The sequence below is a fragment of the Antechinus flavipes genome, chromosome 1 (assembly GCF_016432865.1).
Source record: "Antechinus flavipes isolate AdamAnt ecotype Samford, QLD, Australia chromosome 1, AdamAnt_v2, whole genome shotgun sequence".
Classification (NCBI taxonomy): Eukaryota; Metazoa; Chordata; class Mammalia; order Dasyuromorphia; family Dasyuridae; genus Antechinus; species Antechinus flavipes.
This window is the reverse complement of record NC_067398.1, coordinates 482129345-482141635: the sequence shown is the minus strand read 5'-3', so window position 1 is coordinate 482141635 and position 12291 is coordinate 482129345. Positions and strand designations below refer to the sequence as shown.

Here is a 12291-nt window from a genome sequence, read left to right as displayed (position 1 = left end):
CAACTTAATTTCATTTTAAACATATGAGGGAATTAATTATTTAAATGACCCTATAATGAATTACTCTGTAAAATTAAAGAAACAGTACTACCCACTTTATACTGCTTTCTAAGTTTGAATTTTTATATAGGAGAACTGCTTTTTTTAAACATAATTTAATCCTTCTAGCTCTGTGAATTTATGAACTTTATGACTATTCAAAGGTTCATCAGTAATTCATCTGAATACCTGTGGAAGCTTTCCATGGACAATGCCAAAGGTCACAAGAAAAAAAGGTCTTAAGAAGTGATGTTTCAGTTTGGTCTTTTAAAGGCAATATCAAATAGACAAGTAGAAAATTGAATTGTGAAGCAACAGAAATGAGCATTACCTTATTGGTTTTCATAAAACAGAACTGAATTATATCACAATCTACATGAAAGCATATGTACATTTATGTATATATGTATACATATACACAATATATGAAAGTATGTGGGTATATATTTATTTGTACTTGAATTGTGGCACAGTTGAGTTATGTTTTATGAAGGCAATAGGCAATTCCTCTCTCCATCTATCTATCTCTCCATGTTTATATATATGTGTATGTATGTATATATACAAAATATGTTTATCTATACATATGCACATATATAAGTTTATGCATATATTTATGTGTATAACAATTAATAAACTGTTTTAAGGGCCTATTATGTACCTGGTACTATGCCAAGTATTAGGGATACAAAAAAGAGGAAAAAGACAAGGAGTTCACAATCCAATGGGGAAGACAATACGCAAACAAATGTCTACAAAGCAAGATAAATATAGGATAAATAAAAAATTAACCAAGGGGAAGCATTAGATGCACATGTATTTATCTATACATAGGTGTATGTTTATATACATATATATTTATATTTATATACACATATATGAAAAAGAAAAATAAGAAAAATGCAGAGAAATGAGAAAAAAGAAGAAGAAGAGAGGGAAGAGAAAGAGGAAGTAGAGGAGAAAGAAAAAGGAAAAAAGAAAGGAAAGGGGAAGCAAAGACAAGAGAAAAAAAAAAGAGATTCCATAGGTACCTGGAAAAAATTTATATTCTTACCAATAGTAAAGGAAATTTTTTTAAGATAGGGCAAAAATTTTAGAGAAGATAATCTTCATAATAACATTTAGATAAATTATTTCTTTGAAATAAAACTACAATTTTGGATAATAGTATCCTGGAGAATTCATGAGAAAAAAGATTACTTAGAAGATGGACAGGTATCTAGGGTAAGAAGAATGTGTAAAGCTATAAAAACACTTTGGACATTACATGGCAGCAATGCTCTATTAAATCAGTCTATGTTAATTTCCAGATTTTAATCTTAATCTATTTGTCAGGCTTGGAGAATAATACTTGTGTATTCTGTGAAAACAACAGAGGAGAAATATTAGCTTAGTAGAAAGCTTTGGAGTCATATGATCTGAATTCAAATTCCAGGTTTTCAATTTATTACCTATATAATTTTATTCAAATACATTATATGGGTCTCAGTTTCCTAACTACAAAAAAATGAAAGTTAGGTTTGGTAATGTTTAAGGTATTTCACAGCTCCACATCTGTACATTTTTTTATGATTCTTCCTTCAAACTCTTAATAACATGCTATTTAATAACTCATTTGGAGCTCCAAGAAACTATAGTAGTGCAAAGTGCCCACAGTCTGGAAAAACCAGATGGGCTAAACCATATTAAAGGTACTAGCAGGCTTCAAATCCATTGGTGAGTTGAGGGATGTCTACCCCTAATCATGTGAAGACTTTCAGTTTGCTCCAATGGCCACAAAAGAGACAAAAATCGATGCTATGGAGCATTCAGAGCTTGGTTGGCAGCTTCACTCAGAGTAAAGATACCAAGGTCTCCCAATTTCCTCTAGGCCATTGCCAATCCTTTTGACTTTTGCCACTGGTCTTGGATGACTCTGGAGAAAATAAGGTCAAAATTGCTTCACTTAAATCCAGTTCCCTTTAGTTAAGGCATCATCCTATAGTGTCATTAATCCCCTTCAAAAATGAAGTACAACTAACCACCACAACATATGTTTTATGTCTAGAGCCTCAGTTTCCACATATGAAAAATGAGAGCTGGAAAAGAGGATGGTCTCAAGACTGAATTTTTATGAATCCATAACCCAAGATGTACATTCAAAATGCATTTTCCTGTATATTTTATAGTGTAGAGAAAAATAATTTTAATGAAATTAGAGATGTAAATTAAATTGTGCGACCACGTTTATTTTCTTAGGTCCTGGTGATCAATATATTTAAAAGAGTATAATCAATCCTCCTCTCTAGCTGAAACAAAACTCTATACTAAACTGCCTCAGCATTCTTGGGATTAAATTATACTGCAGGTCAAATAATAAGCTTCAAACAGTGGTTTTTTTTTTCTTAATACATGAAAAACTTTTAAGTCCAGTAACTCCAGTATTTAAATCTCCAAGAGTTGAGCTAGTATTACCATGGATCTGAAGGAGGTTTTGAAAGTTCCACTTTGTCTGAAAGAGATAACCAGCAATGGCAAGTAACATAGCACTTATTTCCAATCTCTCTTGTTCACACAGGAAGTAAATTATCAGCACTTATATCATTTCATTTAAAGGACATTGCTATAGGGAGGGTTCAAATAAAGAGTTCTAATTTTTGTGTGTTTGCTGCAGAAATATTTTCCTGAGGGATTTTTTTATTATATTATAGGAATCAAATCAAAATTGCGATTTATTTTTGGGTACAATTGCACCATCATAGCAGATACCTCTTAATGGAATCAACCCTCTATGGAAAAATAACGATTTTCTTTGTCATTATTTTTCTTAAGAAGGGCATCTTGATTCATTTCCCCACAAGTTTATTATTTTTTTCTATGGTGTATTTAATTTTGGAGGCTTAATGATAGTGATATTGAATATTAAATTTATGATATCACTCATAACATCTTTCTTCAGAGGGATTTGAATCTATCAACAAATATTTTCTTATTACTCTTCTGAACAATCCTGCAAGCTAATAAGTGAGGAAAATTTTCACATTTCAGAGAATGAAACTGAGATTCAGAATTGCTAAGAGGAATAGAGGGGGGGCATCAACAGTGGTCAAGTATACACAACCAAAGCAAAATGGAGTGTGAATAATTATTCTGTGAAATGTTGAAGGAGAATAGGCTAAAGTGATTTTTTTTTCAAAAGTGTGTATGAGAAAGAATTGCTAGATATTTTTTTCTTTGATGTCAAGAAAACTCTTTGAGAACTTATTTGGAGCCTATCTTTACTATTTAGGTTATGTATAGAATTTTAGGATGAGAGTTGAAAGTTGAAGGTCACTTTCTATAGCATAGTAATAAATTATAGTATTTAGAGCAAAAAGGAACCTTAGAAATTATCTAGACCAGAGGTTCTTAACCTAAGATTCATGAATTTTTACTAAAATATTTTGATATTTGAATTCTAAAATATATGAAATTTATAATTTTCCTTTTCCATTTTCTTTATAATTCTATTTATTTTATTTTGGGCATCCAAAAACACTGAGAAAAGTTGCAGTCTTCTGAAGATTACCAAAAGAGCCAAAAAGACTCTTGAGATATACACAAAATTAGGACTATCAGATCTAATCCAACTTCTTCCTTTATAGAGGAGGAAGCGATGGCCTAGTGGGGGGAATGACTTGCCATCACACAGAAAATACAAAGTACCAGGAATCAGACTCAAGTTATCTTTTTCCAATTTAAACCATCTTTCCACTAGACCATAATGCACAATAAAAGAGAGGAACTGGACAGGATTGACTTCTAGAACTTAGAATACTGAATCAATGTATGGAACCAAAAAAGATCAGTCTTAGCACCACATTCTAAAGAAGGCCAGAGATCATTCTCATATAAAAATTTTCAAATTTCCTTGTACATTTATGACTTCTCTATTTTATGATCAATCTTTTGAGCCTCTTGTCATCTTCCTGGAATTAAAATGTTAGGAAAATCTCCAGGTAAATTTTAGCTTTCTTTAGGAAATGTATAAAGAAAAAGCTAACCTGAGAAAAGAATCCTGGTGGAAGAATGAGTGATATCAGTGAAAAAGAAAGGAACAGATTATTTATAGTATCTTTTGGAGAAAGGAAAAAAGTGAATAGGACCAAGATGAAAGCTAAGAAATATGTTTTAGGATTAATATTCCATAGATCCCAATAAATATGAGTAGAAACAATATAGTAAAAGAAAATAAAAAAAGAGAATGTTAGAACTGAAGGTAAACTAAGGTATTGTATCTCAAATCTTTCATCTTATGGAAGAACAAACTAGTCCATCAGAGGTTCTGATTTCCCTCAAATTTCACATTAGCAAAATTGGAATTTGAATCCAGTCTAGTGATTTCACATCCAGTCTTCTTCCCATTCCATACAGAACATCATTTCTATTGTCTATTTGCTGTGCAATTCCATAGGGAATCTGGATGTCTGAATGATCTAAATTGATTTACTATCTTATAAATTGTTTCTGATATTGTATAATAGGCATCCTTGTGAAATAAAAGCTAATCTAGCCCTTCTAGTATTCTAACTTTCTATTATGAAGTAGGTTATAGTGAAAGAACCTATCTAGCTGATACTTTCTAATCCAATTAGTTATAGAGAAATCTGAAATCACTGGTTCTACCATAATTCACTTGGGTCTGTGTGTTATAGAACTAACTTATGGCTCATTTGTATGGTTGGGAAACAGGTCTTTAAAACCATTGTCTGATGTTTAATCAAGTACACTGCTTTGCCCCTCCCCTTCCAACTGCCCAGACATTTAATCTATTTGCTACTCAATGAGAAGTTGATTTAACTGTGATCCAACTAGAAGTTCTGAATAGAGGGTATTAGAATTACATTTTAAAATAATGAAGGGAAATATTTGAATACAGTTCAAATATTTCATGTCTATGCCTGACAATAAGGTTCCAGGGGGTAGTTTTAACTCCCTCTGGGAAAGATTTAGCAAAATAAAGCTACTTGTGAAAGTAGTAGTTTTCACCATGATAGAAAATCAAAGTGGACCTGAATATATGTGAAACTCACCCTTCAAAAAATGTTTTCTGTTGATATGAAGATTTGGAAAATGCTTCAACAGCAATAACTGGGATGGACGCTGGGTTGTAATAATTTGGATACACTTGACTAATGCAGTTATTTGCAATGAGGTTGGCGCAGTGCCCAAAGCAGTGAGGAAACAAATATAGGCAGACGTTTGCTTTAGCGCCTTCCAAGACAGCCAGAAGATTTTTGTTCAGTCCAGGGGTACTGAGCAGGGGTCACTACTATGGACTTGAGTCATCAACAATGCCTCAAATATTTTTTTATAGCTCTTTGTTAAATTCACCAATGTGTTTTATGTAAAAATGCTGGTGAGGCACGAACATTTTTAATCAAATTAGTATGCAACATAAGGCAGCTGTGTATTCAAATGGGTTTTTTAGCAATTTGGTTGTTTTCCTTATAATAACAGGAAAGAACATTTTGATTTTGAAGGTGACAGAGGCAATATTACCAGAATTAAACAATCTGAATTAGCTTTTTCATGAAATGTAATATGTTTTATGCTTTTAGATGGGATGCTTCAGTGCGTTCAGATGAGCCTTTCACTGTCACAGTCAATGGCCAGGAACAGAATAAGCTCCGGAGGTAGGATTATCCTCAAATTTAATTTTTTTTTGAGAAGAAGCTAATGGCAAATGTTTCTAGCAAACTTTAGGTTCATCTATGTTATAACCAGGGAACTAAGACAGGATATTAAAGGAAAAAATAAGTATAAATTAGTAAACAAAGTTTGACATTTTGCTTATGCTTAGACTGTAATGTTTAAAAGGAGCATAATCCTCCAAAACATAGATGGTGTACATGTTATAGAGTAGCTTTTATTTTTTCTTTATCACCATAACTAAATGTAAAAGAATAAAACAGTAGAAAAGTCATAAAAAGAAGTGTTAAGAACTTAACTTTAAACAAGATGACAAAAATTAATTCATTAGAAAAAAATCTGTAGGAGTAGCTATACACTTGAAAGACATGTTGTTCATTTTAATTACTATGGTTATAATTATAGTTCCCACTACAGGTGAAATATTCATAAAACTGCATTTAGATTCTTGCCTTCCAGAATTGTCTGATCCTTGGCTAGAATGATTATAAAATATGAAACCTCAAGTCTTTTTAAATATGAGAATAGGCATACGAAAGAACATAATATTTTGGCTTGTTTAATCATTTTGTTTGTTTTGTTTCTACCAGGAATGAGGTTAGCAAAAATGCCTATTCTTGAGACCAAGTCTTAAAACTTTGGTCATTCTATGTGAATCCAAAATCCTTAGTAGTATTTTAGGTTCTCTGTTGTGCATTGACACAAGTACTTGCTAATGGTTTTGCTAGTTTTAAGAATAGTCATAAGCTCCCTTTTCATTCTTAAAGCTTGACTAAAAGACTGAAATAGATATACAAATGGAGAGAAAGGCAGATTCCCAATGAATATTTAGTGTTAATATAATCTGGAATTTCCAATTCATAGTAAATAATTTTTTTTTTCCTTCTTCATAGCAAGGCCATATGAAAGTTTTACTCTGGGAGGTCACTGAACACCAACATTTTTAGCCCAGGGCTAGGCTAAAAAGTGATTAATATCAATTACCGCAACATGGCCTTGGGGACATGTGAGCTAGTCTCAATCAGAATAATGCTGCCCTAATAGAATAATCAATGCATGCACTGGGGGCCACATAGACACTCTACAAATATTAGAACCAGCAATGTGATTGAAACAGGCTGTCACTGTTCTAGTTGAATGGGTCTCAAAGCCATCTGCTACCTGGACATTAGCCTGAAAATCACAGGCTAGGATTCACAAGATAATCCATTTGAATAGTCAACATACTGTGATGGATTCCCCCTTAACACTTCAATATAAAGCCCCAAAGGGTCATGGGAACCTGTAGACAGGCCTAATCATACTTAGACATCAGTAGATATTTTTTCCTATTCATTTGTGGGGCAAATTTGTTCAAGGGAATCATATGATTGGGCTACAAATTCTGGCAGGAAAATGGATTAAATGAGACAGAAATCAGAGACTACCTTAGGCAAGTACTATGAGGGGGAATGAAATACCATCTTCTCCTTGTAGAAAACAATGAATAAAGAATGAGCTACAGAGAGCCTGAAGCTTAGTCATGTGCCTGGCAGGAGATGACAGTAACCAAAAAATGGCTTTTCCAGAAACAAAAAATGAAAAAGAGTTTATAGGGAAAGTATTTAGAGCAAATCAGCTCATTGACTGATTAACTATAGTCTCCAGGCACTCTGAAAAATCACTGATAAAGCAATAGAAGTTAAACAGTACCTGTCCTCAAGAAACTTATATTTAGTATTAGGGAATGAAACAAAGGGACATTAAGAGTAAGTCTGACTCATTCCAGTCTTGCAAATCTCTGATATTTTGGGTTCAATGTTGGGATGAAATGAAATACATATAGGTCATGTAATAGTTAATAAAAGTTAATATACTTAGCTATTAAATAGAATATGCAATAAAGATATTACAATATTTAGTTTAGATAAATTCAGCCTGCCTCACCTCTTTATGAAAACGTCTGGCTCATAAGGATGCAATTTTCACATAGTCTTGGGACATGCACAAAGTCTGAAAGTTCCCACCTCTACTTTGGTAGGTCTTTTTTTTGCCCTAGATAACCAGGAAACTAAGTCCAGATAGCCAGAGGCCAATAGGAAGCTTAAGACAGAGCCTTAGCTTCTGGGTCAAGCCTTAGGAACAGCTACTCAAAATATTATTTTGAAGGATTGCTGAATCCTCTTAGGTACAGATCCTATCACAGATTAAATGTTAAGTGTCATTTTAATTGCAAACTGAGTCCAGATGTTTCATTTAAAAAACAACCCCCCCAAAAAAATGATTCTAAATTTGTAGAGTAATGTGCAGTTTGGCAGATAGGATTACATTTTCACATTGATAACCATTATAAAGTTAGAATTGAATAGTGATAGAATCTGGTAATTGTGATTAGTCCAACAAGAAAATATGTTGCTCCTAGCTTTAGGACTTCAGGAATACTATGTAAGTGTTTTGGATACATGTCCCATAATATATAATACAACCAGGGAATGCCTCAGTGCTCAATTAAAACAAATTCTGGCCTCCCTTCCAAAATTAATGCCTACTCTGGCATAGCAAATCCATCATGAGTCCAAAAGATTTTCCACCTTTCAGTACTTGCCTGATTTTGTATCCTGTTGACAAACTTGAGAACCTAGTCTCATTTCTATTCTATCATGAAATATTTAAAGGAATCTTTAGTAAAGATCAGCTCTCACATGTATGACATGTAGTTGGTGTTTAAAATATACTTGTTGCTTGTTTATTTGATAGATATAAATTTTTAAATGAATAAAAACTTCAAAATTATACACATTTATAGGGAAAATGATTTTCTAATAAAATATTGATAACAATCATCAAGATTTGTCAAAAAATTATGAAATATTGTACTGAAAATTAAGGAGTCGCTAGGCTACAGTGGATAGAGTACTGGACCTGGAGTCAAGAATACATGAATTCAAATATGGTTTCAAATTCTTTCTAATAGTTGTGTGACCCAGAACAAATTCTTTAACCCTGTTTTCCTCAGTTTCCTCATCTGTAAAATGATTTCTAATAGGAAGTGGCAAACTGTTCCAGTCTCTTTGCTAAGAAAACTACAAAAAGTCAGACATGGCTGAAATGACTGAACAACCACAAAAGCCAAATTGATATACATTGGATTAAAAAGAGAGAGAGAGAGAGAAACACTATGTTTTGTCCCTGACCTTTTTATTATTTGATATAGGACTCTCCACCATTTCTCCACCACATCTCCAATAATTGCTTTAGTAATAAACTTTTTAAATTGTCAATCAACTAGCATTTAATTTGTTCTCTAATCTGTTTTTGGATCAATTTGATTTAACTAATACAGATTCATTGAATTTAACAAAAAACTATGAAATACCTGCTATGTTCAGAGCATAGAGCTAGGTGCTAAGTGAAATTAAAAACTTAGTTAAGACAGTCTGATATGATTTATAATCTACTAAGGGATAGTTATGAATACTATGAATAGAATTAAATGCAGAATAATATATTAGCTATGCAAAGTCTAACTGAGGAAATGTGCAAATACTTTATGGAATAAAGCATATTTATTCCGCTCTGCCATCCCACTAAGTCTTTGGTCAGTGGCAACTAAAGAATTTTTTTTATAAGTTCTCATGTAACTCATATCAGCTCTGATGATTTTCTTCCCAACTTTCGCTTTTACCACTGTCAGATTCGGCTGACTACATCTTCCTGTCCCAATCCTAGGGGTACTATAGAGCAGGACTTCTTAACTTTTTCCATTCACAATCCCATTTCATCTGAGAATTTTTTATTCCCTGAGGAGATTGGGGTTAAGTGACTTGCCCAGCGTCACATAGCTAGGAAATGTTAAATGTCTGAAACCAGATTTGAACTCAGGTTCTCCTGACTTCAGGGCTGGTGCTCTATTCATTGCATCACCTAGTTGCCCCAACTTGAGAAATTTTTATGTGATCCCAGATATATAGGTATATAAAAATAGGTATGCAAATCAAATATTTACTAATAGTAAATCATAATTTTGTGATATCTACATTCAATTATGAGACTCCCATATAAACCACAGTTTAAGAAGTAGGGCTCTAGAGTTAGAGGTAAATCTTTAATGTCATCAGAAAAAAGTCTAACCAATATACTTCCCATAAATTATCAATTAAGAGTGAATTTAATCAGCCAGTCCTAAATGACTTTTAGAAATGGGTATTTATAAGATGATACGATAAAAACGAATTTCTATATAGTATTTCCCTCCAAAAAAGTCTCCTTCAAATGCACACAGAGGGGAAAGTAAGCTCAAGTGAGAAGAGCACATGTGGGAGCCAGGTAGCACAATGGATAAAATTGGAGTCAGAAAAACCTAAATTCAGTCCTTCCTTAAATACTTAATTGCTAAAGAACTCAAGAAAATTTAGTTAACTATGCTGCATTTCAGTTTCTATATCTATAAAGTGGGGATAATAATAGGGCCTCTGGAGACTGGGAGACTCAAGTGAGAAAATATATGTAGCACCTTAAAGTGCTACATAAATACCAGTTACTGTTAGTGTTATTATTGTTATCATTAATATCTCACACCTTCTGATTTCTGGATATCCTTTACTCTATACCTAGGATGCTCAAAAAGTTCCCCTTTAACATGATGAGTTTTGTTGGGTCCTTTGTAAATTATGAGTCAATGATACAGACACTGCTACCAACTAATCTGGGGACCCAATTTAGGCCATAAATGCAAGTCCAACATACTCTGGATACGGGGAACGTGTGAGGTTCTTTTCCAGTCAAAGGGCAGAGGTGAAAAAGACAGGAGACATGAACCAAAGATGAAGGACTTTCCTTCTCTATCTCCTCCAAGAAATAATTTCTCAGGGTTGTATTAGAAAACCACAGGCTCAAATATCTGGAAAATCCTCTTCCTTCTTACTTTTTTTATAAAGGATTCCCAAAGATGGGATCAAGTTCTCCAACTTACTAAGACAGACTTCTTATATTTCACTTCATTCAGTGACTTTCAAGGACTTTTCATACTTAAATTTTTAAAAATCTTTTGGCTGACTGAGATGTGTTCTTAACTACTTAAGGCATAAGAGCTAAAATCTTACACTTAAATTCAACTAAGAGTGTTGGCTAAGAATGGATAAATAGAAATTGATGGGAAATTTCTCTTTTTTACAAGAAATTTTTAGCTAAAATATTTCAAAGAAAAGTAAATATTTTTTTCATCTGTAAAATAAGGAAGCTGGGATAGTTGATCTCTGGACCCCTTTTATGTACTGACAGTGAATGCAAGGCCTTTAAAGGCAGGAATTAATCTTGTTTGTGTTTGTAACCCTATTCTTCAGAACAGTAAGTAAGTAGGAGATTGGAATCAGAAGCAGATCACTCTGATCTCAAAAGATAGAGGGTACCAGACTAGAATTATATTTATTTGTATCCCTAAATATTGTTAGTGTAGGAGAAGTGATTTTTAGGTTTAAGTTGAATTCTTAATCAATATCCTTTTGTGGAGTAATACATCAAACTATATAACCCTTCCCACCAACTTCTATTTTCACAAAGAATAGTGAACAAAAAAATCCATTTATTCAAGAAAGAGAAGAGGTAGAGATGGGAATATATTCGATAATACACAAAATGAAAGAGCTCTATTCAAACAGAAAGAGTCCAGATTTTACTCAAAGGGGGCAATTCCCTTAAGTCTCTAGCATAGTAAATTGAAGATATTGACACCAGTCTACATGTCAGCTCTTTTCCAGACATTCTCTCCCTTCAAGGATCTCTCCACAGAGAATCTGTAACCACATTTCTACATTTTAGAAGCAGAGGATCAGAATCTTTTTTTAATCCAAGTTCTCACTAATTTCATCCCTTAAATATGTGTGAAGCACTGAATTATTAATCTTAATCTGTGAGTGGAGTCTTATATAAATGAACTTTTAAATTGCAGGTTATATATAATTTTCATACAAGAAATTAGTGTGGGTTAATCTTTCCTGCAATATCCTCTAGAATAAACGGATCATACAAAATATATTCCTTGTGGGCTCAAACAATAAAAAAGAAAAAAAAAGATTTCTTTCATTAAATAGTTTTCCCCTCCATGAGAAAGAGATTGGATTTATCATTCTTACTATTATTACTATTACTATTACTATCACTACCACTCCTATTACTATTATTATTACCACTACTATTATTACTACCACTACTATCATTAATAAATCAATCAATATACCACATGCTAGATATTGCACTACTATTACTGCTAGTAGTAATAATTAATATGTATATTGATTTAAAAGTTGCCAAACTGTCATTTGATTCTCCCAACTATACTATGAAGGTAATTCTAAGAGAAAACTGAGACTCAGAACTATTAAGTACTTCTACTGTTAAGTATAATGGCTATATTCAAGTAGCAAGCATCAGAGGCCAGAATCCATGTCTTTTTGTCCAGTCTGCTAGGTCTCTGGCTTCATGCTCTCCTGCCAAGGAGAGGAAAGTGAGCTTCATAATCTATTTTCTGGTATCATTGCTGATTTTCTAATTATGTAGAAGCCAGTTTCCTTTTCAAGTCAACTTTATCTCTACATAAAAATAGAT

General features: G+C 32.9%; 1 protein-coding gene across 1 annotated transcript in view; it reads right to left on the bottom strand.

The window, feature by feature from the left end:
• Positions 1-12291, bottom strand: part of CCDC178 (coiled-coil domain containing 178) — a 644800-nt gene that overhangs the window by 155185 nt on the left and 477324 nt on the right. The gene's annotated exons all lie outside the window — the stretch shown is intronic.